The following is a 25468-nucleotide window of genomic DNA, read 5'->3' on the forward strand; positions in this document are numbered from 1 at the left end:
CTGCCTCCCATCCCGCCTCTCTCTGCCATCTGTGCGCCTTCAAGTTGCTCTCTCTCCAACCTCCCTGGTGAGCCTCAATTTCCCTGCATCTCTGCCTTTCTTCCTCCATCTCTGCCCTCCCTTCCTCCCAACTCTCTGGCACTCCCAAGTGGCTATGCTTCCTTTCAGCTCGCTTTTTTCCTCAGCTCCTCCAATCACTAGGAGTCCCCTTTCTCTCCCAGCAGGATATTCTTGCTCTGGGCCCAACTCTTGTATCGCCTTCGCGGGCTATCTATGTGAACTGCGTCTCCACTGTTGCCTTCTTTGGGACCCTGATTTACAGCCCCTCTCCCTTGAAGGCTACAGAAGGGGGCGGCAGAGGACGAGATGGGGAGAAACCATCCCTGGACTCAACGTACATGGATTTGAGAAAACTCTGGGAGATACAGGGCTCGCAAATGGTGGGAAGGAACAACCACACCTCCCTATGTTGCTCACCGTTAACTCTCCGGAGATCCTGCTTTTCTCTGAATTTCTCTCCTTTCCCCACTCGCTCCCTACAAGGCTCATTCTCTTTCATGAAGCTGTCTCTTCCAAGTTCTTCACAATCCTCTTCACTGCCATCGCTTGTCCCACATGCTTTTCTCAATTTTCGATTTCTCTAGGAGTCGCTGTCTGCTTCTCCTGATCCCGCCTTCCGCCCAGTATTTACAGGGTAGACAATAAGAAAGACCATCCCGCCAAGAGCCAAATTCCAGCGGCTGGTATTTGGCGCCGAAGAACCATGGGTGTCACGTGGTTGGCTCAGGTCACCTCTCGCGACCACGGATCAGGGGAAGGTCTGAGGAGACGTGAGGACAGAGGGGCTGGGAGGGAATTGGTGTCTCAGGAGCGGGGTGGGATCTCCAGAATCCCAAGATCGGGGAGAGAACGCGGCCTCTCCGGGAACGGGGCGGCCGGCGAGGCCTCCAGGGCCCGAGAAGGAGAGGCTGAAGAACGTGGAGCGAATACACCACCTCGCTTAATAGAATTGTATGTGGTGCAGAAAAGGTAGAGGGGTCAGTGAGGTCAATAAACGGTTTTAAACCGGGAAAAGGTGCGAAACGCAGCGTTCCAGTGTTTCAAAAGCACGAACCGGCTTCAGTGCGGACTTGAAAGCAAAAGGCACGCGCCCCTTCGCCGCTTACGGAGACGTCTGAATTTGCTGGGGGTGGTGGGGCGGGAGCGGGGATTTAGAGTTAGTAGCGTCCCTCAGACCCGGAATACAAAGAAAAGGAGACTGCGAGAGGCAGTCTGAGTCCAAAGGCAAAAACTCACGTTGCGCTGGAACCTCCACTCGCCGCTCTCGGCTTCCACGTGAGTCACGGTGCGCGCACGCGCAGACATATAGCTGAACGGCTGTATGTGGGGCCAGGCCGTCAGGGGTGGGTAATGGAGAAAAGCCGGACCAGGATAAAGCCTTGGAAAAGTGTGGCGGAAACTCACTGCGCGACGAGCTGGTAGTCTAGGCGCGACGGGAGGGTCGGGGCGGAGCGTCGGGGCGGAGCGTACTGGCGCGGCAGGGCGGGGCGACTCGGCGCGGCGGGAGGCCCGGGGAGGGGCGGGGTGGGGCGGGGCGGGGCTGAGCGTCCCAGCGCGGTGGGGCGAGGCTACTCAGCGCGGAGGTAGGGGCGGGGCGGGGTGGGTCGACTCCGCGCGGTGGGATGGGCGGTGCGGGAAGGCGGAGCGTCGCGGCCCCAGGGGGGCGGAGCGTCGTGGCGCGTGGGGGCGGGGCGTCGCGGCGCTGTGGGCGGAGGAAACAGTTCAATACTGTAATCTCTGCTAAAGGGGACTGCAGCCAGTAAATTAAAAAACAGCTGCTCCTTGGAGGGAAAGTTATGATAGAACTACATGGTGTATTGAAAAGCTAAGGAATCACGTTGCCAACAAAGGTCCCTATAGACAAACTATGGATTTTCCAGTAGTCAGCTCGGGATGTGATTAAAGAAGTGATGTCAGTTCGTCCATAAAGAAGGCTGAGCATAGAAAAATCGATGCTTTTGGATTGTGGTGCTGGAGATCAGTCTTGAGAGTCCCTTGGAGAGCGAGGAGATCAAACCAGTCAATCCGAAAGGAGACCAACCATGAATATTCATTGGAAGGACTGATGCTGAAACTGAGGCTCCAATACTTTGGCCACATGATGCAAATATCGGACTCATTGGTAAAGAACTCGAGGCTGGGAAAGATTGAAGGCAGGAGGAGAATGGAATGATAGAGGATGAGACGGTTAGATGGCATCACCTACTCAATGGACATGAGTTTGAGCAAACTCCAGGAGATGGTGAAAGGCAGGGAAGCCTGGCATGCTGCAGCCCACGAGGCTGCAATGAGTCAGTCATGACTGAGCGACTAAACAACAGCAACACATCACTGATAGGGCACAGATTGGGAATTCGTGGAGGGTGTGTCTGGTTTTTTCCCAGGGAAACAGGGGGCCTAGTGGGGGGTCTTAAATTAGTGATAATGGGGAAGGGTGGCTCTTGGCAGTAAGCCTTTTGCTGGAAGTGAAGTGGGAGAATTCTTTAATCTTTGCTCTTGTCCATAATTACAGGATCTGAAGTAAGCTTCAACTCTGTCATCGTAAGCTATAATACCAAGAAAAGTCACAGAAGATAAATACACATGTAATAGTTAAAAATGGAACCTTAGGAATATTAACCCAATAATAATAAAAATAACAAGGAAAGCCTGAGAACCTCAATGTATGTAACTTAGAACATCGGTGAGGAGCCCTGCATGTTCCTTTGGGCTGTGTTGTGTCTGGTCCTGTCACATCTTAGAAACATGAGAACATGTTGAAACCCGTTCCACTGAATCAACAAGTCAGAGGTCTGGGTTGACCCAGAACCCAGAGGTCATATTGATGCCAAAATCTCGGCTCTCTGTGCACAAATGCCAAACCGAAATATTTGAAATACAAACATAGAGACAGAGTTATGGAGGATGAAGACTGGCTTTATATATGTGCGAGGCTAAAAGGGAACACTTTAGACCCCCTCCCTGGTGCGTAGGGAGAGGTTATATCATCTGCTAGGGATATATGCTAAGGATCAAGTCAGTAACAGTCTTGTATTCTTGTTTCCTCTGCAAAGTTGTAAAAGGATGGGGTTGTGACAAGATCCAGTTTTGTTCAGGGTCTTAGGTGGTCTCCTAATCAGGCAGTGGTTAAGAATCCACCTGCCAGTACAGGAGACTTGGGTTCCATTCCTGGGTCGGGAAGGTCCCCTGGAAGAAGAAATGGCAACCTATTTTGTGTCCATTGGGTCACAAAAGAGTTGGACACGATTATCCCGGCGTGAGCATCCTTCTTTGCTTAGCAACTGTTCTGCCCTTTGGAACTCACAGAAGGTCATGGAGGTTGCAGTTCTGTCTATAAGAAATGGGACCCAAAAAGGCCTCTGTGCCTGGGAGACCCACAGAGCCCTGCCCTGCAGCCTCAATACTAGGAAAAATATTTTCCATTTTGCCATTTCTTTGGTGATCACCGGAAAAAAAGTCTTTGCACAGCATCCTGGATATTATGTGTATGGTTAGACAGTAATGAAATATCACACTGATGTAACTAAATTATCCCCTCATCTCCTCTTTTACCAGCCGTGCTCTGGTGAAGAAATAGCTGGTGAGAATAAGCCTTTCTTCATTAACAAAGTGAAAAAGCAGGCAGTTGTTTTCTGTGCGCTGAGAAAGAAAGCTGCATGTGAATTGTCTGCATTCCACATGCAGACAGTACATGCGGATGTGGACAGATGTGGTGTTACCTTAAAACGTTTTGGCCCAGACACCTGGGGGAAAGTCTTCATGAAATTCCAAGAGTAGATATACTGAGGATTTAGCACATATGAAGTAGTAAAGATAAACTGAACTGAATTACCCAAGAAATACTCAACATTGTTGGGAAAACAAAATGAAACACCAAAGTGATTGGGCCCGGAAATTATCATACTGAGAGGGTAACGAGCAGGAAGGTCAGGGGTCTCCAAATGCAGGATATAGGCTACAAGTGTCAACGTTTTTTATCTTTCTCTAAGTGGCAGGAGGAGGAAACAAACTACATGTGTCAGATATTTTCCCCTTCTCTATTCAAAATTTTAAATTTGTATAGGTTTCTCTTAAATTCTGTGTTACTATGACGACACCTGGTTCCACCTGAACTTAACTTTTCTCAAACCTTGAGCAAACCAATGCGTTTTTCTTATGGAAATATTTTTATTAAGCTATGTTAACGAACTATGTATTTACCCTAGACTCTTTCTTCAAGTCGGTTCACTTAAGAGACTCAGAACCGATAATGGCTCAACAAACCAGTATGTTTTCCTCATACAATTGTTGTCCTAATCTTTGTTAATGAAACTATTTGTTTCCTTAGGAACCTGACTTTCCTCAATATTCATGTCAATCATTTTATGGCCCGGGACAACTCACCTTGTGCCAATGTTATCTCAAAATGCATGATGTGGGTGAGGGGCCTGATGCCAATCTCTGAGTTTTGAGACATTTCCTTTCTCCAATTAACAGCCTGCTAGTAGCTATATAACATTCACCTAAAGACTAGCAGGGGGGCACTCTTTCTGTCCCCTTCTGATGTCTATGTCAGAAACTTTCTCTATCTCTTTTATACTTCAATAAAACTTTATTACACAAAAGCTCGAAGCGATCAAACCTCATCATTGGCCCCGGATTGAATTCCTCTCCTCTGGATGCCAAGAATCCTGGAGCGTTTCACGGCTCAGCAATAGCCTTTCAATACTAAGTGAATAAGCCAGAGAAAGACAAACATTAGACATCACTTATATTTGGAATATGAAAAAAGATACCAATGAACTCATTTACAAAACAGCAACATCTGATAGTACAGGGAGCTCTGCTCAATGTTTTGTGGCAGCCTGGATGGGACAGGAGTTTTGGGGAGAATGGATACATGCATATGTGTGGCTGAGTCCCTCGATTGTCATTTATCCTGACCCCTTAAAAGATCTGAATCTGTGCTCGCTTCGGCAGCACATATACTAAAATTGGAATGATACAGAGAAGATTAGTATGGCTTCTGTGCCAGGATGACATGCAAATTCATGAAGTGTTCCATATTTTTCACAGATGTACAGAACAGACTTTTGGACTCTGTGGGAGAAGGCGAGGGTGCGATGTTTTGGGAGAACAGCATCGAAACATGTATATTATTTAGGGTGAAACAGATCACCAGCCCAGGCTGGATGCATGAGACAAGTGCTCGGGCCTGATGCAGTGGGAAGACCCAGAGGAATAGGGTGGAGAGGGAGCTGGGAGGGGGGATCGGGATGGGGAATACATGTAAATCCATGGCTGATTCATGTCAATGTATGAAAAAAACCACTACAATATTGTAAAGTAATTAGCCTCAAACTAATAAAAATAAATGAAATAAAATAAAATTTTAAAAAAATTAAAAAAAAAAAAAAAACAACTTCTGAATCCTCTTGGGACCCAGCAGTACCCTACACCCATACCCACCTCACCCCCCAGTATAAATCCACCTCACCCCACCTTGTTTTTGCTCTTTTATTAAAATTTGAAAGGAGTAGAGTAGGTTCATAATGTCATGTTGGTATCAGGCATAGAGCGAATTGAATGAGTTATATTTAAAAATTATTAGAGAAGAAAAAAGTCTCCTTTAATGAGAACTACATTCTTCTTTGTAAAAAGTGTTTCTGTTTCATGCTTGTGATGACATAGCTTCAAATACTTGAGAAAAACTTGTATAATACATATAATTATTATATATTATATAATAATTTATATAATATATATTACATATAATATATATTACTATATAGAATAATTATATATACTAATTATTTATATAATAACTATATAATGATATATAGTTGTCAATATTTCCTGAATGTACCAGTGCCAGTGAAGTTGCTTAGTCGTATCCGACTTTTTAGGACCCCATGGACTGTAGCCTACCAGGTTCCTCCATCTATGGAAGTTTCCAGGCAAGAGTACTAGAGTCGGTTGCCATTTCCTTCTCCAGGGGATCTTTCTGACTCAGGAATCGAACCCAGGCCTCCCACATTGCTGGCAAACGCTTTACTGTCTGAGCTACCAGGGAAGGCCAATGTAATGGAACGTCAAATTACTTTCTTTGAGGGTAATTAGGCAATTTACTTAAAAAAAAATTGTAATCTATTTTTCTCTTTTCTTTGTTGTCTGTTTGGAAGCACTGTCACAAGTGAACAACAAAGCAGAGTATACAATATAATGTTTTCAGAGGACATTAGAATTTATTTTCACCAAAATTATCAACTGTGCACTACTTGTAAATATTTCTGTGTATTAACTGTAAATATTTCTGTGTATTAACTCAAGACCTAAAGAAATTGTCTGTCTTCATAGTTATAGAGTACCTACTATGTCCCATCATTCTTATGTATGTGCATTTTCATGTTCTAAAAGTCTCAAAACAACCCACTGATGTGGATTCGTCAGAGTAAGGCACGGAAAAAATGTAAACTAAACATTAGTAATGTAAATGTAAACCAGACATTAAATCTGCATCACAATAGGCGGTCAGAAAAAATTAGGCTAAGGAAAAACTATTGATAAAACAAATAGGGTGGTGTGATTTGAAACAATAGCACTGAAGCATATATTGCCATATGTAAAACAGATAGCTGGTGGAAGTTTGATGTATGAAGCAGGGAAACCAGAGCCAGTGTTCTGTGAAGACCTGGACAGATAGGGTGGGGAGGGAGGTGGGTTCGGAAAGGAGGGGACATATGTATGCCTATGGCCAATTCATGTTGATGGAAAGCAAAAACCATCACAGTATTGTAAAAAAAAAAAAATTTTTTTAAATACATCTACGAATAAACAATGGAGCATATTACTTAATTCTATAATGTGACATCAAGACTTTAACGTCCTCTGGATTTCTATTTATTACCTAATAAATATTGCCAAACATTAATGTTCCTAATGTTCTTAGGCTAGTGTAAAAATGTCATAGGCAATAGACAGTAAATAGCAATTTATTTGTCTAGTAAAATAGATTAATAATAATTTATACCATCTTTAACACCATATAGAACAATGGAAAATATGTGTACAGCACGAAAAGGAATGTAATAAATTCAAAGCACGAGTGAACATTCAGTGTTTTGTTAAACAGTCTCACAGTGTTCTTCTGATGTTTGACTACTGACATCTTTAGACTTTACCTGGTGCCATCTTGTTCCAGTGGGTGACTGCAAAGTAACAAGAACCAAAACGCTGGGGAGTGAATATATGAAATTTCTAGTTTAGTAAACAAAAAAAGTTCCCATCATATAGTGTGCCTTCTAAATTATTTCCAGGGCTTCCCTGGGGGCTCAGCAGTAAGGAATTTGCCTGCCAATGCAGTAGACAAGGGACTGATAATTCCTGGTCTGGGAAATTCCATGTGCTGTAGAGCTCCTGACCCCATGAGCCACAATTATTCAGCCAAGAATAAATAAGCAAAAAAAAAAAAAATTTTTTCAGAATGCTCCAAGCTCCAAAAGACACGTCACTTTTACCCTTATTTCCAAAGTTTTTTATTTTCTAATTTTTGCATATTTATGATTCCTATTTTCACTTCAGGTAAATCAGGCACATACTTTTAGTTTTATTTGGGCACAAAAGATAACATTGGGAAATATCATATAGTGCACATATAAACGGGGGGTAGGTTTTACAGGGCCAGAATCTATAATTGCTCCGCTATGGACAAAGTGTGGAGAGAATAACTCAAGTGTGTATTGTTAGTATATAATCCCAAAATTGTCTATTTGATTTCACCATGCAAAGAAACTCGTAGAGATTCTTTCAACCTTGAGAGTCTTTGGGGCATTGCTAGTTTCTGTTACGAAGGACTGAGGTGGATTAAAGCTGTGTTGTTGGAAGAAACATGATCATTCCGAGTTCTGGAAACAATGACACAAACTTTATTAGCGCACAAGACTTATGATACATTCTGAGTAACACAGAGGCACACTGTAAATGGCAGCAGGTAATGATGGAGCAGATACACCCACATCCTCTTTCTGGTTCTTCTGATTGACATTTTTCAAGAAAACTGCTCTCTTCAATGTCCAAGAATAAGTTTCCATTAATCATTTACACACAACAGCAATTGCTAGTTAAGGGAGAAAAGGACCACCATTTCCCTGGTACTATTTCTCCCACACAATCAGTCCCCAGGAACCTGTCAACCCCCCTCCCATGAAAAGCCCAAGCCCCTCAATGTCCAGCCTGCTCTGGGCATGGTCAGATGGTAGAGCATTCAGTCCCTTAACCACGGTGAGCTGTGTACAGAAGGGCGCGCTGAACATAAAGAGCATGCTGAGTCATGTCATGGTTTTACATGGTTCTCTGTCCCTCACCGATCCTAATTCACACACCACTGATTATATCTCAGTGTCCCTGTTTTACCAGGATAGATATAAATGAACCACACCTAATGAAGTCAGCCCCTTCATCTTACTGACTTGTTTGCAGAGACCATCATGAAAGTCTCTAAGAAAGCTATGAGAATTTAAAACTTTCAGGAAATAAAGAACAATAATGTGACGTTCCCAAGAAAATTCAAGTGATTAAACACACACTGAAGATAACGGGCCATTTCCACACATGTGATTAAGTTTCAACATATTTAATTATTCTGCAGTAATAGCATAGATTAGTACTGGAGAACTGAAGATTTATTTATTCCTCAAATGAATTATCTCTTCTGTGATCTGCTGTAAGAAGTGTCAAAAAAGATGGCCAAATTCATTACAATTGTAAGGATTCTCTCCAATATGAATTTGGGGAGGGGAGGAATCTTGAGGAAATATTGTTTTCTTAAACACGTTTCCAAATTCCTTATAGTGTACAGTTTCTGGCACACATGAATCACTTCATTATGCCCACGGTGTGAATATTTCATGGAAAAGACTACACAACATGCATTATCTGTCCAAGTTTGCTCTCCATATATATCCTCTCACGTTCCAGTTTTGATCTTTGAGTTAAAGCTTCAGTGTGCACATTACTTTTGTGTGGTTTCTTGGAAAGACATATATTCTGAAGTCTAGTGTACTCTGAACCCTCCAGAAAGCCCTTGCCCATCCATTTCCAAGACTCCCCTTCACTATGGAGTCCTGTCTAACACTTCAACTCAAGGTGAAAATTTTCCCTCTCCCATTGCATTTGAGCATTGCTCCAGAATGTTCCCGAACTTGGATGTTTGGTAAAATCCTTCCCACACATATTACATTTGTGTGGTTTAACTCCAGGATATGTATTCTTACACACCTAAAGAGTGAGCAGTAACTGTGAAAACATCCATAAAGCATGAAGTATAAAACTGCCAAACTATAAAGTATTTTGTGAATCCTGAGTTTAAGGCAGTACCTAAAGGTCTTGCCATATTCTGCACACTGGTAAGGTTCTCTCTAGTACGCATCATCTGAGGACTGGTGCAATGTGAGCCCCAAGTAAAGGTTTTACACACTCATGTCATTTGTAAGCTTTCTCTCCAGAATGACTTCTTTACTGAATCGTGACTTAGGATTGTTGCCTAAAAGCCCTGACACACTCATTACATTGACATAATTTCTATCCAGTGTGAATATTCTCAAGAAGCCTAAGGTGTAAACACCTGACAAAAGCCTGGACATACTGACTACATTCGGATGGTCTCTCCAGTCCATCACCTGATGTCTTTTGAGGCCTGAATGCCACCTGAAGGACTTGCCACACTCTTACATTTGTGTCTCTGCATTATGAATTCTCTGCTGATGGGAAAGACGAGACTTGTTATTGAAGCCCTGGCGACAGTCTATTTACATGATTTCCTCCAATCTCAATGTTAAGATTGGAGGGACAGACTGTGCTCTAAATGTATGGATTCTCACCAGTATGAATTTTCTCATGTTTTGTAAATAACTGAATACCTTCCAAAAGACAGCACACGCACTATGTGGGTAAGATTTCCATTCAGAATTCGTTCTGTGATGGTTAGTTACATCTGACCACAGAACCAAAGCTTTGCCCACCTACCACATTTGTGTGGTTTCCTCTAGTTTGACTTTTCTGAGGGTCAAAAAGTTGATATATTTTATGACTGAAGGGTTTGTCATATAAATTCCATTTATGTGGCTTCCCTCCTGTATGAGCTGCCCAACGGTCAGTTGAGGCTGAACATGAACTAGAAGCTCTACCAGATTTCTTTCATTGGTATGGTTCCTATACAGTATGAATTCTTTGATTAATTATAAGGCCTGAACTCTGACTAAAGGCTTTGCTACACTCATTACATCTGCACTGAAATGTTTCTCATGATTGTTGTCTTTGTAACATTTTTCTCCACTATGAATTATCTGATTTTTTAGATGGTCATTTCGAGCACTGCCACATACTTCACATTTCTATGCTCTCTATCCTGTATGAACTGCATGATGGTGAGGCTAGCTGTGCAGTAAAACGTTTGTCAGAATGGTTACGTTTGTAAGGTTTCTCTCCAGTATGAATGCTCCAACGAACTGCAAGGTTTGCATTTAAAGGCCTTGCCACTGAGATCACATTTACATGGTTTCTCTCCAGTATGAATTCTCTGATGAAATGCAAGGTTTGCCGTTTGACTAAAGGCCTTGCCAGATAGCTCATTATTTATATGGTTTCTATCCAATATGTTTCCATGAACTGCAAAGACCTGGAACTGAAGACTTTGCCACATAAATTACCTTTCTACACTTTTCCTCCTGTATGAACTACCTGATGCCAACCTAAGGATGACTGTGCATTAAAATGTTTGTCCCAATTGTCATATTTGTAAGGTTTCTCTCCAGTATGAATTCTCTGATGAATTACAAGGATTGAATTTCGACTAAAGGCCTTTCCACGCATATCACATTTATATGGTTTCTCTCCAGTATGAACTCTCTGATGAACTACAAGCCTTGCATTTACACTAAAGGCCTCGCCACACATCACATTTATATGGCTTATCTCCGGTATGAACTCACTGATGATGTTGAAGCTGTGTATGCTGTTTAAAGCAGTGGCCACAGACATAAGATTTATATGGTTTCTCTCCAGTATGATTTCTCTGATGAACTACAAGGGTCAATTTATCACTAAAAGCCTTACAACATATGTTACATTTATATGCTTTTCTTCCTGTATGGATTCTTTGATGTCTAGTGAGTTCTGAGTCCTGAAGAAAAGTCATGTTACACTTCTTACAACTGTAAGTTTTTTTCTTGTGTCCCTCCTGGTCTGGTCCCAGTTCTGAGGGATGCATTACAGCATTCTCACGTTTATGAGAACTGCATTTACGGACACTACGAGTTCTCAGAGGTGGCAAACCTGAGGCGCTACTGTTGATATTTGCCACAACCTGACTACATTCAGAACCTGTCTCTTCAGATTCCAGCATCTGCAAGTGATCTTGAAAGCTTAATCCATGCCTTTCAACAGGCTTATTTCCTGCATCACTTCTACTATTATGATCTTGTCTATAGGTGAGATTTTTGTTATGGGATATAGAGGTCCCTCTGTCATTTGTTTCATCATCTGTCCACAGACACTCAAAATCATGCATATTTTCCTGTATCTTTCTGAAGAAAAAATCTTAGATTTCATGGCTTTTGGCTCTTTGAAACACCACTCTGAAAAATTTCTTCTTTACCACTGTTTCCTTTTGCCTGTAATTTCTTGATCATACGTATTTGAGACACATCTACAAATATAAAAACCATATGCAGTCTATCAATTAAAATTCATAAATAAATTGTTTCATGCTGAATACATGGTATTATACCAAATGGCATATTCATGCTGAACAGAATTATGCATTTTCCCAATCATGATCTTAAAAATATTTCAAATGCTAATCAAATAGAACTCTTTAAATATGAAAGAGCAATCACATGTAATCCAAATTAATTTCAGGGTAGCCTAGCTCCAAAGATACAGTCAGAACATATTCATTTCTTCGATACTCATGTCAGTTCTCAAAGAAAAGGGTATTTTCGAACCATGACTTCTAAACTCATTCTACTTGGTAGTAAACACACTGCTGTCTCATAATTGAGGAGCAAATATAGCATATTGTACACACTTTATGCATACTTATACATAAGTAAATGGTAAAGAATAGACAGGGTTACGTAGGTGACTTGGTAGTAAAGGATTAGCCTGCCAATGCAGGAGACGTAGGATAGGGAGCTTCAAACCCTAGGTGGGGAAGATCCCTTGGAGTAGGAAATGCCACCCACTTAACTATTCTTGCCTGAAAAAAATTCCATGTAAGCAGAGAGAACAGCCTGAGTGCCAGCTCTGAGGCAGGAAGATATTTACTGAAGAGAAAACCAGTCAGTGTGACTGCAACGGAGGGAAAGACGATGGGGTGACGCCAGGTAGAGGCTGATTTCTGCAAGGCCTATAAACTGAGGATGTTATTTCAAAAGCAACTGGACATCACTTAAGAATCTGTAGGAGGAAAGTTAGAGATTTAGGGTTGTTTTTCAGCACTCACTCTGCTATGTGACGAGGTTGTTGTTCAGTTGACTCAGTCATGTCAGACTCTTTGGGACCCCATGGACTGTAGCCTGTCAGGCTCCTCTGTCCATGGGATTCTCCAGGCAAGAAAACTGGAGTGGGTGGCCATTCCCTTCTCCTATTCATGTGTATTTTGGCATCTTTGGGACATTAAAAATGAATCAAATGTATTTCAGTAAGTTTGTTAATATGCGATTTCCTTTTCACAGCTTCTTTGGTTGTTTATGCTGGGCCTTCGTTGCCGTGACCAGCTCTCTCTGCTTGTGGCTGCACTGCATGGAGGTGAGTCTGCAGTGCCCAGGCTTCTCATCGCAGTGGCGTATCTTTGTCTCCGAAGTCAAGCTCAAGCACTGAGTGACGTGTGAAGGGTGGGGCCAGGCTGAGCGAACACCTACCTGCTTCTTCCTCCCTTTGGTTCCAGAGGCGTCTTGTCAGGGTTAAGGAGTACTTGGTCTCTCAAGTCTTGTGTTGCACCATTGATTGCTCATTAGTTTAAGTAACTGTAAACACTTTTAATAAAACTTTAAAATTCTGTGGGATAATCACAATGGAAAGAAGCTTTTGGCATAACATTTAGAGTCCTGCATGTCCGACGACAGAGGATGAGATGGTTGGATGGCATCACCGACACAATGAGTTTGAGTAAACTCCGGGAGTTGGTGATGGACAGGGAGGCCTGGTGTGCTGCAGTCCATGGGGTCACAAAGAGTCGGACATGACTGAGAGACGGAACCAAACTGTACTTGGAGTCCTGCTGATGAGGCTAAAGCGATTCAGAGGCCTGGGAACTGAAACCTGGTCTGGTGGCCAGGTTGAGGTTGGGTGAGGGTTGATGTGGGCTGCTGCTGGGGTGGGGCTGGATGTGGGGTGCTAGCTGAACCCAGGAATATTCCTGCAATTAGAATTAATTTAAGTAGTTTAAATAAACATGAACTGGCTTTGGGTAGTGATGATAAGCTAGAATGTGAAACACACAACTCTTAGAAAGGGCTACTTCATACTAACACTTCTAAGGAGAAAAATGTCTTGACGGTCCACTTCTTCAAGGATCAAGCTTATTAGTCACTGCAGGGGCCCTGAGTGCACCCTGAGGGGAATGCAGGATTGAGAAGAGCAGGCACCATGCTGTGCTTTGGACATTCTGGCCTTGGGATTTCAGGAAGGGTCTCTTGGGTCCATCCACCTCTTCAGCAAGTGCAGATAAGTTTGGGGGACTCTCTCCTGGTTTTCAGATCTCCCAGTTATTGGTTGATGACCCCAAATTTTTTTTTGCAGTGTTTTAACATACATAGCGCCCAGTGAAAAGACACTGAGTAGAACCTCCCTGGTGGTGCAGTGGTAAATAATCTACCTGCCAATGCACAGGACCCGGGTTTGATCCCTGGTGTGGGAGGATGCCACGTGCCTCGCAGCAACTAAGCCCGAGCAACACAAGTACTGAGCCTGTGCCCCAAAGCCTGTGCTCTGCAACAACAGCAGCCCCAGCACTGAGAAGCCTGCACACAAGTAACCAGAAAGTCACTTCTGCTGCTGCAGCTAGAGAAAGCCCACGTGCAGCAAAGAGGCTCAGCTCAGCCCATAGAACAGACAGACACTGAGTCCTCTGGACCGACCAAAAGAGCCTTCAAAATGCCAGTCTCCAACCATACCCCAGCCAAGGTTACGTGGAGAATTCACAGCCCGATTGCTGCAAAAGGAGAAAGAAGCCAGCACAATGAAGACTTAATAGCCAAAAATAAATTTTAAAGATTATTAAAGAGAGAAAAAAACTTTTAATGAGAAATGCATTCTTCTTTATAAAAGTTTCTGTTCCATGATTATGATGACAAAGGTTTAAAAACTTATATGAGAAAAATTTGTTTCCATCGTAATATATAATACTTAGGCCAATACTTCAATGTAATGGAATGACAAATTACTATATGATCACTTCACAGTGATTAGGCAATTTACTTCTTGTTGAAAAATTGTAATATATTTTCTCTCATGTCTTTGTTGTCTGTTTCTGAAAGATCTGTCACTTGTGGACAACAAAGCACATTGTCAAAAGTCTTAAGAAGACACTAGAATTTATTTCCACCAAACTTATCAATGTGGCACTATTAATAAATATTCTATGTGTATTATCTGACTGAACTCAAGTCCTGAAGGATCTGTCTTTCTTTACATTTACAGGGCACCTACTATGTTCCCTTTCATTGTCTACGTGCATTTTAATGTACAAAGTTCTCAAAATAACCCACAGACTTATGTATTTGTTAGTGTAAGGCAGGAAAGAAATGTAAATTAAACATTAAATCTGGGTCATAACATGTGGACACAAAAGGTAACGCTAAGGAAAAACTATTGAAAAAAACAAAAGAAATAGGAAGGCAGAATTTAAGAGATTAGCACTGAAACATATATTACCTTATGTAAAAGAGCCAGTGGGAGTTTAATGTATGAGGAAGTGCTCTGGGACAATCTGGAGGGATACCATGGCGAGAGGGGTGGGTTCAGGGGGGAGGGGACATATGTACGCCTATGGCCTATTCAAGATGTACAGCAAAAACCATCACAATATTGTAAAGAAAATAAATAAATAACTGCTGGTGCATTAGGTCTGAACACAACATCAACGCTTTCCCAAACCTAGCACATCTGTGTAGTTTTCCTACCTTTGAATTTTCTGAGGGTCAAAAAGTTGGTATATTTTACTGCATTCTCTCTACATGTGTAACTTTTCACTGCAGTATGGATTCTCAGGTGGTCTGCAACATCTCTCCTTGTGACTGAAGGGTTTGCCACAGAAATAACATTTATGTACTTTCTCTCCTGTATGAACTGTCTAATGGGCAGTTCATGCTGAACATGCACTAGAAATTCTGTCACATTCATTTCACTTGTATGTTTTCTATACAGTTTGAATTCTCTGAATTATAAGGCCTGAACACTGACTAAAGGCTTTGTCACACTCACGACTTTTGCGCTAAAATGTTTCTCACAACTATCACATTTCTAATGTTTCTCTCTAGTATGAATTCTCTGATAGGTTCTAAGTTCGTCATTTCAAGTAAAGCACCAGCCATATACATCATATTTATATGGTTTCTGTCCTGTCTGACCTGCCTGATGATGAGTTATGGATGACGACCGTGCCTAAATGGTTTGTAACAATTTTTATATTTCTAAGGTTCTCTCCAGTATGAATTCTCTGATGAACTGCAAGGTTTGTAGTTTTACTAAAGGCCTTGCCACACACATCGTATTTATATGGTTTCTCTCCCATATAAGTTCTCTGATGAACTTCAAGTTGTGAGTTTTGAGTAAAGTTTTGACCACATACATCACATTTATATAGTTTCTCTCCAGTATGAATTTTCTCATGAATTGTAAGGTTTCCAGTTTGACTGAAAGTCTTGTCACAGACATCACATTTACATGGTTTCTTTCCAGTATGAAGTCTCTGATGAACTGCATGGCTTGCATTTTGACTAAAGGCCTTTCCAGAAACATCACATTTATATGGTTCCCTCTGGTATGAGTTCTCTGATGATCTTCAAGGTGTGTACTTTGCTGAAAGCACTGACCACACACATCACATTTATATGGTTTCTCTGCAGTACGGGATATTCTGATGAAATGCAAGGTTTCCAATTTGAATAAAAGTCTTGCCACATACATCACATTTATGTGGTTTCTCTCCAGTATGAATTCACCAATGAACTGCAAGTTTTCTAGTTTGATTAAAAGCCTTGCCACACACGTCACATTTGTATGCTTTTCCTCCTGTATGGATTCTTTGATGTCCAGTGAGTTCTGAGTCTTGAAGAAAGGTTATGTCACACTCATTACATTTGTAAGGTCTTTTCTTTTGTGTTTCATGGTCTGGTAACAGTTCCGAAGGATGCATAACACCATTCTCATGTTTATGAGAAAAGCCTTTGCAGACATTACCAGTTCTCTGAGGTGATAAACCTGAGGCGCTGACGTCTGTCACAACTTGACTACATTCAAAAATTATCCCTTCAGATTGTACCACCTGCAATTTATTCTGAAAGCTTGATCCATGCCTTTCAAAAGGTCTATTTCCTGCATCACTTCTACTAGGATGATCTCTTCCATCAGTGAGGTTTTTGTTATGGGTTGTAGACATTCTTTTGTCATTTCTTTCATCATCTGTCCACAGACATCAACTCATGTATATTTTCCAGGATCTTCCTGAGGCAAAAATCTTTAATGTCAAGGTTTTCAGCTTTTCCAAACATCACTCTTTGAAAAATTTCCCCTTTATCAGTTTGCTTTTGCCTGTAATTTCTTGATCATATGTATATGAGATGTATCTACGAGACATAAACAACTGCAGGTATTCTATTAGTTATAATGCATAAATAAATTATTTCCTGTTGAGCACATGATGTTATACCAAAAGTCATAACCATCCTGAACAGAATTACGAATCTTCGCAATGATGATCTTAAAACTATAGAACACTAAAGGAACAGAACTTTTTAAAAAGGAGTGATCATATGCAATTCAAATTAATTTTAGGGTAGTGTAGTTTCAAACACAATCAGAAAACATTCATTTAATGCAAATTCATGTCAGTTTGCAAAGAAAACGTATTCACCCACCATGACCTCAAAGCTCATCCTACTTTGTCCTAAACACATTGCTCTCTCATAATTGAGGATAAAATAATGGTATATTGTACACACTTTATGCATCCTTATACATGTTTAAATGGTGAAGAACATACAGGACTCGAGAGGTGACTCAGTGGTAAAGAAACTGCCTGCCAATGCAGAAGACACGGCACGGGGGGATACAATCCCTGGGTCGGAAAGATCCCCTGGAGCAGGAAATCACAACCCAGTGCACTGTTCTTGCCTGAAAAAACTTCCATGGGTAGGAAAGCTTGGTGGGCTACAGTCCATGAGATCACAAAGAGTCACACAGGACTGAGCAACTGAGCAAACAACCATCAAAGAGGCAATACACTGGAATGGTAAACAATGCCAAAGAAGCATTCTAATGAATAATGTAAAAAATAAATGGCAGTTAGTAACTGTTCAACAAATACTGCATTGAGAAAACAAAGACTTCCATAAACTATATATGTGTGTGTGTGTGTGTGTGTGTGTGTGTGTGTGTGTGTGTGTATTTGCTGGACCATCTGGCTTATGAGATGTTGGTTCCCTGACCATGGATTAAATCCAGGCTCACGGCAGTGAAACTACTGAATCCTATACTGGACTTCAGGAAAGTCCCTAAAATAATTTAAAAAAATAAAAAAATAAACACTTTTCTAAATATCTCTTAGAAATCTATCAGTGGATAGACATATAGGCATTTTATGACACGAACAAGTGGTTCCTGTGAGTTATATTGTGTAATACAAGAAAACCGTCATTTTTAAAAAATGAAAAATATGAGAAACATTCTCTACTTACACAATAATCATACAATACACCACCCCCCTATCTACACAGTAACCTAAACTCACCCAGTTCATTGGTTCCAAGATATATGCAAAGGAACAAGCTTTGGGGCTTCCCTTGTGGCTCAGAGGTGAAGAATCGATCTGCAAGTGCAGGGCACACAGGTTTGATCCCTGATCCGGGAAATTCCCACATGCCTGAGAACAATTAAGCCTGTAGGCTACAAGTGATGATTCTGTGCTCTAGAACTGGGGAGGCACAACTACTGAGCAAACACACAGAGACCACGCATTGCAACAAGAGAATCCACTAGAACGAGAAGTTCATGCACTGTAACTAGAGTGTAGCCCTTGCTCGCTGCAACTAGAGAAAAGCCCCTGAAGCAACAAAGGCCCGGTGCAGATAAAAACAAATAAATTGTAAATAAATTTTTAACGTACTGTTATGAAGATAAAGGAATGTGATTGGAAAACTTTGTGAACTAGAGTCAGAGACAATTCTCTTGGGACCGAAATGTAAAATAACAACATACACGATGTAATGTAGACAAAGAGACATGTGACAATAAGCATGACAGGAAGTTAATATATCTTTGAAGCAAAAGTAACCTTGAGGCAAACTCCCTGTGGTCCAGTAGTTAGGACCATGTGCTTCCACTGTAGGGGGCACAGATTCCATCCATGAATGGGGAACTTAGAACCAGACAGCCATGTGGCACAGCAAAAAAAAAAGTAACTTCTGATTTTTTCTATAAAACACGCAACAGTCTATGCCACCTAACAGCACGAATTACCACAGGAGGGGGACAAAGGGAAGTAAATCCCTCTGAAACACCTCATCACATGCTACGCAAAGTCAAGCAACAAAAATGACAGGAGTCAAAGGACAGATTGTTGCAGAACATATAAAGACCTTGCCTTTTGGGACCTCTTTTCTTGGAGTCCACTTTCCATGAAACCTCTCTCTTTTCTTAAAAACATCACTTTCTTCATTTAGAAACAGCCATCTGCAAGTCAGAAGTACTTTCCATTGTCCTTAATAAAATGTAATTTTGAGGTAGGAGTTGGATGGGCTGCAGGTTGGACATCTACAATCAGCTAACCTCCTCTTTGCATGCCCTGAGATAAGAGATAGGTGGGCTCAGGTTGAGGAATTTACAGTCAACAAAAACAGGGTAAACAGCCAGTTTGTCTCTTAATTCAAGGGACTAATCATTGCAAGGACAAAGAAAGGAAAAACCCTGTCTGATAAAGGAGACAGTACACAAGTGTAGAAAGGCTCCTTGGAGGTAAAAGTCAGAGGAGCATTCCAGGAAAAATGCTTTATGCTCCTCTGAGAAGCCTTTAATTCAAGATCCAGGGTGTGCCTGTGTAGCGAAGGGGAGGGTCCTGAGACAAATTAACCAGGGGGGACAAAGCAAGGTGACTGGCCCACATTTCTCATCCCTTTCTTACTAAAAACACACGTCTTACTGTCCTTAGGCAACCATGAGCTGTCCGTTATACTAGCATTTTGTAGACTGGTGAACATAAATACCAGTGATAATGTCTAAGAATATCTGCTTTCTTATAGAGAACATCTCAGGGTGGCACCAAGTGTATTCATTAAAAGTCCAAAATCTCTTCAGTTTGCTGTAAGAGGAAATGAGTTTTCAGTAATCTGTGTCTCAGAATCTTATTTTATTTGGAAATGACCTAGATATTCAATGAAATTTCCTCACTTAGCTTAGCACAACCCTAGAAATTCAGGTTATTCAAATCTGGAGAGACTATTTTAGACAGACATTTCTAAAGTATAATCATTCCTAACAGAGTTTATCTAAAAGCTCCAACTGCATTTGCATTCTTTCCTTAAAAGTTTCTTCACTCAGGTTACTTTAAGTGTTGACAAACTTACTTAACATTAAACCTAGGTACAATAGAAGTATTAGACAATGTTGAAGACACAAGAAATGTCTTAATTAGGTTAGCAAACAAACATTAATACTAGATATTTAATGTTGAATATTTCCCAGGTCACATGAACCTAAAATTCATTTAGGTTAATTTCTCCTGCAATAGTTTGATTTTCAAGTGCTTTTTTTTTCTTTTAACAAACAATTGAATTAGAGCTCATTTACAAATTAACCTCAGCAATATTATCCAAAAACAAACACACAGACTGAGCCAAACATAAGTGCAAATTGACAGACATGAGAGCTCTCATACTTTCCTGCTTGAAATTTAAAATGTCTCTTTCACACTTTTCATCCCACCACCCACCCTCCCCACTCCGTGGTTCAAAATTCTAATTTGTCCAAGACTGAAATCTCTGGAAAAATGGGTTGCATGTTTCAAGCACATGGCAAAGGTTGCATGCTATGCAAGGTCGCTTCAGTCCTGTCCAACTCCCTGTAACCCCATGGAGTCTAGTCCACTAGGCTCCTCTGTCCATGATGGGACTCTCCAGGCAAGAATACTGGAGTGGGTTCCATTCACTTCTCCAGGGGATCTTCCCTACCCAGGGATCAAATCCACATCTCCTGTGTCTCCCCCAGGGGCTGGCAGGTTCTTTACCACTAGAGTCATCTGGGAAGCCCTGGCAAAGGTTAACTTGAAACTTTTTTTTTGGGCAGGCCTTTTAAACAAGCTTGCTGTTTTTAATTCCACATGTAAAAAGAACCGGTTTTGCACTTTCAAAGAAAAAACAAATTCATCTTAACCAGTTTTCTCCAGAGTCTAAACAATATCATGGCCATCTTGTATCAAACAAGTTATCTTTCCTTTCTATAGTCATACCTTTATGGCTAAAATACAAATCGAACAGTGCTCAAATTAACTGTGATAACAGGGCCAGAAGGACTGATAAAACTCTTGGAACGTCCCTCCAGGGAGATGGGGGTCTTTGATCAGAAGACTCTAAAGGGGTAAACAAACTTGCTAGAGTTGGGGAACCTGGGCTTCCCCTCCCTCTTGAGAGACAGGGGCTGTTAGAAGGGGACCAGCTGATGGAGAGGGAGAAGGAGGGGTTGGCAGGGGTGAAAGGCCACAACAGGACAGAGAATGGAGAGAGAAAGGGCAGGGGGGGACACTATTGGAGCTGTGGGCCGGCTAAAGAGAGTCAACTTAACAAGTCAAGATTTGATCAGCCAAAATATAATGTGACATTGTAATATGGATAATCATCCTCACAAATCGCGTAATTCTTTTTCCAGTTGGAACTTCCCTTTAGACAGTTTTAAGTTACCTTTATTTACCTCACGGTAGGAAGAGAGGTGGATCCAAGAGCCAACTTGGATGGTGCTAATTCTGGGGCTAGGTTGGCAAGGGCCCCTGCAAAGGCTGAACAATCTCAAGATTTGTCCCCTATCTTATCTATGCTGCTGCAAGCCTTGCACTTACAGGAGACAGTCAGGACAGTCACACTCAGGGCAGTTTCCAGGCAGGTTAGAAGCAAGGTCAGAGGAATGCACTGCTTTGTCTTGAAGCCTAAACAAGACTATTTATTTAATTTCCCTAACACCCAGGTGGCTCCATGGTAAGAATCTGCTTAGTAATGCGGGAGGCATGGGTTCGATTCTTGTTCTGGGAAGATCTCACATGTCACGGAGAATAAGTTGATGAACTACAGATAGTGAGCTTGTATGGCAGAACTGCTCACGCCCGTGTGCCCAGGGCCCGTGCTTCACAACTAAAGAAACCACCACAAAGAGAAACCGTGCTCCCCGCAGCTACAGAGGAGCCCTCACTCGTCTGCAGCAGACAGAAGTCCGCACAGCACAAAGGACCCAGGACAGGCCCAAACCAGACCTCGCCTTCATCTCTGTGGGCGCTACAGCTCCACTGGAGGGCGCTGTACGTTTCGCATGTCGAAGAACAGAGCCGTCACTTAGGGAGAAGAAAAACCTCCTGTGAGATTCACAAACATTAAACATCTGTTTTCTCACAGAACTCTCCCCCTTGGAGAGTTTCCCAAACCCCATGGATGGTGCGGCTTCCTCTCTGTCCTTGTGACAGCTGACCTGTGATCACACTGTTGATACTTTCCCACTCATCTGGATTTTCGCTATTAGCACCTCATTCTCCACAATCCAGGGGTCTTCCTCCTTGTGCCACAAGAATGGAGATAATATTCAGAGCAGAAACAGAAATTCCTACTCACAAGTAATGCCACATACTGTGGCTTCTTCCAGAGTCCAACCTCTCCTTTTTTTAATAAACGTATCTGTTATTTTTAATACATTGGTGAATCCATTTCTTTTGTCTCGGGGGAGTGTTCGCTGCTCCTTGGTTTCTCTCCAAGTTCAGCAAGTAGAGGCTAGGCTGCAGTTGCAGTGCTCGTGCTCCTCACTTGCTGCGGCTTCTCCTGGGCGCACGGGCTTCCGTGGTCGTCCCATGTGGGCTCAGCAGTTGCAGCTTCCAGGCTCTAGAGTGCTGGCTCGTAGTTCGGGCACACAGGCGTAGCTGCTCTGTGACATGTGGGATCTTCTCAGACCAATGATCGAACCCGGGTCTCCTGCATTGGCCGGTGTAGAATCCAGCTCTTTTGTCAGCCAAGGAGTGAGGACATTATAAACCAACAGAAAAATACTTCTCAAAAGAATTTACTATCTGCCTCCTTCTGAATGCACAGGGAACCATATAATATACAGTATAATATGCAGCAAGTATCTAGTTCCTATCTAAGAACTACTGAACCAAGAACACAGGGCTAGAAAACAGGCAACTGGATATTTCAAAGTTTGAAGTCACCTTTATAAATGCTCAAGCTGTGGAAAAACTCCTTGTGTATCACACATTGGAGGTCACCAGAAGGAAAGACAAGTTTAAACTCCTGATGCCAATCACGAAGCTTTACACGTGTGAGTCAACAAGGTCTTGAGCTTAGTCAAGAAAAACAGGCGCTCAAAAGGTACAGAGGGAACATGCAGAGGTACCCCAGGGCAGATCCCCCCTTAAGGAGGAAGTGATCCTCACCCACAGACAGCAGGTTCCTGAGGGTCTCCACCATCAAGTCCTTGTACAAGGTCCTCTGGGCAGGGTCCAGGCATTCCCACTCCTCGGGAGTGAAGTCTATGAACACATCCTTGAAGGTCAGCTGTGCCTGAAATGAAAACACATTTCACCAACGGGCCCTGAGGAGTGTTCTTTGTTTTACACAAAATGAGAAGAGGTGAGAGGGGTAAAGCTCAATTCAGTTGAAGTAATATTCTGATAGATCCATTAAAAGCTGCTTGAAGCAAACTGTTGGTCTCTAATCTAATTTCTAATTTCCTCTTTTTTCTAAGATTATGATCTCCTGCAATCGACATGAATTTGTCATGTATGTGGACAATACATGAAAAATACACAAAACCAACACTGGGTTGTGTATGCAGAAGTGTTACATTCAACACACGGAGTGACACAGTCTCACTATCTAGATGAGTTACAGCAAGACTGGTCTCTTCAGACGACAAAGTCCACAGTCACTTTAAAAGGACACACACATTGTGATGATGACAACAGGTGCGTCAGCACGTCCTACTCACTAAGCGTTACTCTCAAGACGTCACATGGATGAACTTGTCATCAACACACAGCACGTTAGAGAAAGATCTGTGTCCAGCTTACTGGGGAGAAAACTGTCACTCTAAGAAATCACACAGATCAAACAGTTAAGAAATGAGGCAACAGCACCTGAGCTCAGGTGATTGGGAGAGACAACTGAACCTAAAGAATCAACCAGTTAACAACCAGAGAAGGCAAGAGCATCCATAGAGCGTTCCCTGAGAATACCTGAAACAAGTTCAAGGAAGCTGAAATACAATAGAACATCATAAATGGGCACGATACAGGGTCACATCCTCTCCCATCGCAACCCACACAATGTCAATAATCTTATTACAATTTACATCATTCATGTGATGATGCAGAAAAAACTTAACGCCATGAAATACACTTAGGACACAACTGAAACTGCTACAAAGCAAACACCATTATTTATGAGATGATGTTTTTGTAATAAAACCAACGAGTTACATATCCATGCATTCATGCATGCATGTGTAAACACACAATCGCTTGAAACAAGAGGAGTTATCTTTTTTTCTTTCACTCTGTCAAAATTCATTCAGCGTCAGCTTTGCACCTCAAACTTGAATACAGCAGTGAACATGACGGAGATTACAATCTAGCAGCCAGCCAGCCAATTTCATCCACAACTTTAACATTACTATCGAAGTAAGTGCTCTGACACAGGCCCAGTGGTATGACAAGATTAAACAGAAAGTCTTAACCTACACTGAGAAATCAGGCAAGGTCTCTGTGAGTAAGAAACACTTAGGATTGGCAAGGTGGGAAATGGAAGAGTGTCGCAAGGACAAACGACAGCCTGAGCGTCTGCTCTGAGGCAGGAAGATATTTACTGAACAGAAAATCTGACTGTGACACGGAATATAGATGGGGTGATGCCAGGTAGAGGCTTATTTATGCAAGATCTATGGATTTAGGACTTTAATGCAAAAGATACTGGAAGTCTCTGAAGAATCTGCAAGAGGAAAGTTAAGACGCTTAGATTTGTTTTTCAGAGCTCAATCTGCTGTGTGTGGAAGTTGTTGTTTACCTGTTTACTCATGCTAGACTCTTTTCAAACCCGCTGATGGCAGCCCACCAACTCCTCTATCCATGGAATTTCCAGGCAAGAATACTGGAGTGGGTTCCCATTCTCTTCTTTCACGCTAGTTCTTCATTCATTAACTTTGTCAACATTCTATTTCATTTTTAAAGTTATTTATTTTGGTTATGATGGGTCTTCATTGTTGTGAGTGGGCTTTCTCTACTTGCAGCTGCAGTGCTGGGGCTCCTCACTGCAGTGGCTTCTCTTGTTTTGGAGCACAGGCTCTAGAGAGTGCGGGCTTCCGTAGTTATGGCTCCCAGGCGCTAGAGCACAGGCTCAGTAGTTGTGGCCCATGGGCTTAGTTGCTCTGAGGCATCTTCCCGGACCTGAGATGGAACCCATGCACCCTACATTGGCAGGCACATTCTCAGCTGCTGGAACCTGCTGGCAAACGAACAGGTCGAGGACACAATCACCAGAGCACCTGAGAAACAAAAGACTCGGAAAGATAGGGTTGAGAGGGACGGAGTCAGCTTGTGACTGATTCCGACAACTTTATTGAGGGGTAACATACATGTATATGCTAACAGGACTCACTAAATTTAGATCAGAGACATGCATACGTGCAGAACTGCAGACATTAGTTTTCGCTCAGGAATTTTTTTTTTTTTTCCAAGCGAAACCACTCAGATGGTGTCCTCTCCCTCTTACTCTCCTAAAGGAAGAGAAGAACGATCATCAATGGCCAATGGCAGCTGCAGAAGCAACACCAAAGACCGGCTTCACGCTCAGCAGAGAACACTGCACCTCCTCCTCATGGTTTCGGGTGCTCTACACAATCAGAGACACTTCTCTAGTAACAAACTATAGAAATGATCCCTGAAAGTATAGTCTTTCGCTCAGGAATT

General features: G+C 42.1%; 1 protein-coding gene and 2 non-coding genes across 5 annotated transcripts in view; 1 reads left to right on the forward strand and 2 right to left on the reverse strand.

The window, feature by feature from the left end:
• LOC122689309 (zinc finger protein 665-like) overlaps window positions 1-25468 on the reverse strand; it is a 162657-nt gene that overhangs the window by 80047 nt on the left and 57142 nt on the right. Inside the window, exon 1 of one of the 3 annotated variants that reach the window (XM_043895693.1) lies at window positions 478-505. The exons of the other annotated variants lie outside the window; for them this stretch is intronic. The gene's annotated coding sequence lies outside the window, so the exon portion shown is untranslated. Of the gene's footprint in view, window positions 1-477; window positions 506-25468 lie in introns of those variants that run through there. 3 annotated transcript variants of the gene reach the window in all.
• LOC122692927 lies at window positions 5004-5110 on the forward strand. Its single transcript, XR_006340739.1, has one exon. It is a non-coding gene; the product is annotated as a U6 spliceosomal RNA (small nuclear RNA).
• Window positions 25242-25455, reverse strand: LOC122693013. The gene has a single exon (XR_006340816.1). It is a non-coding gene; the product is annotated as a small nucleolar RNA U3 (small nucleolar RNA).

The sequence above is a fragment of the Cervus elaphus genome, chromosome 4, assembly GCF_910594005.1.
Source record: "Cervus elaphus chromosome 4, mCerEla1.1, whole genome shotgun sequence".
NCBI classification, from domain to species: domain Eukaryota; kingdom Metazoa; phylum Chordata; class Mammalia; order Artiodactyla; family Cervidae; genus Cervus; species Cervus elaphus.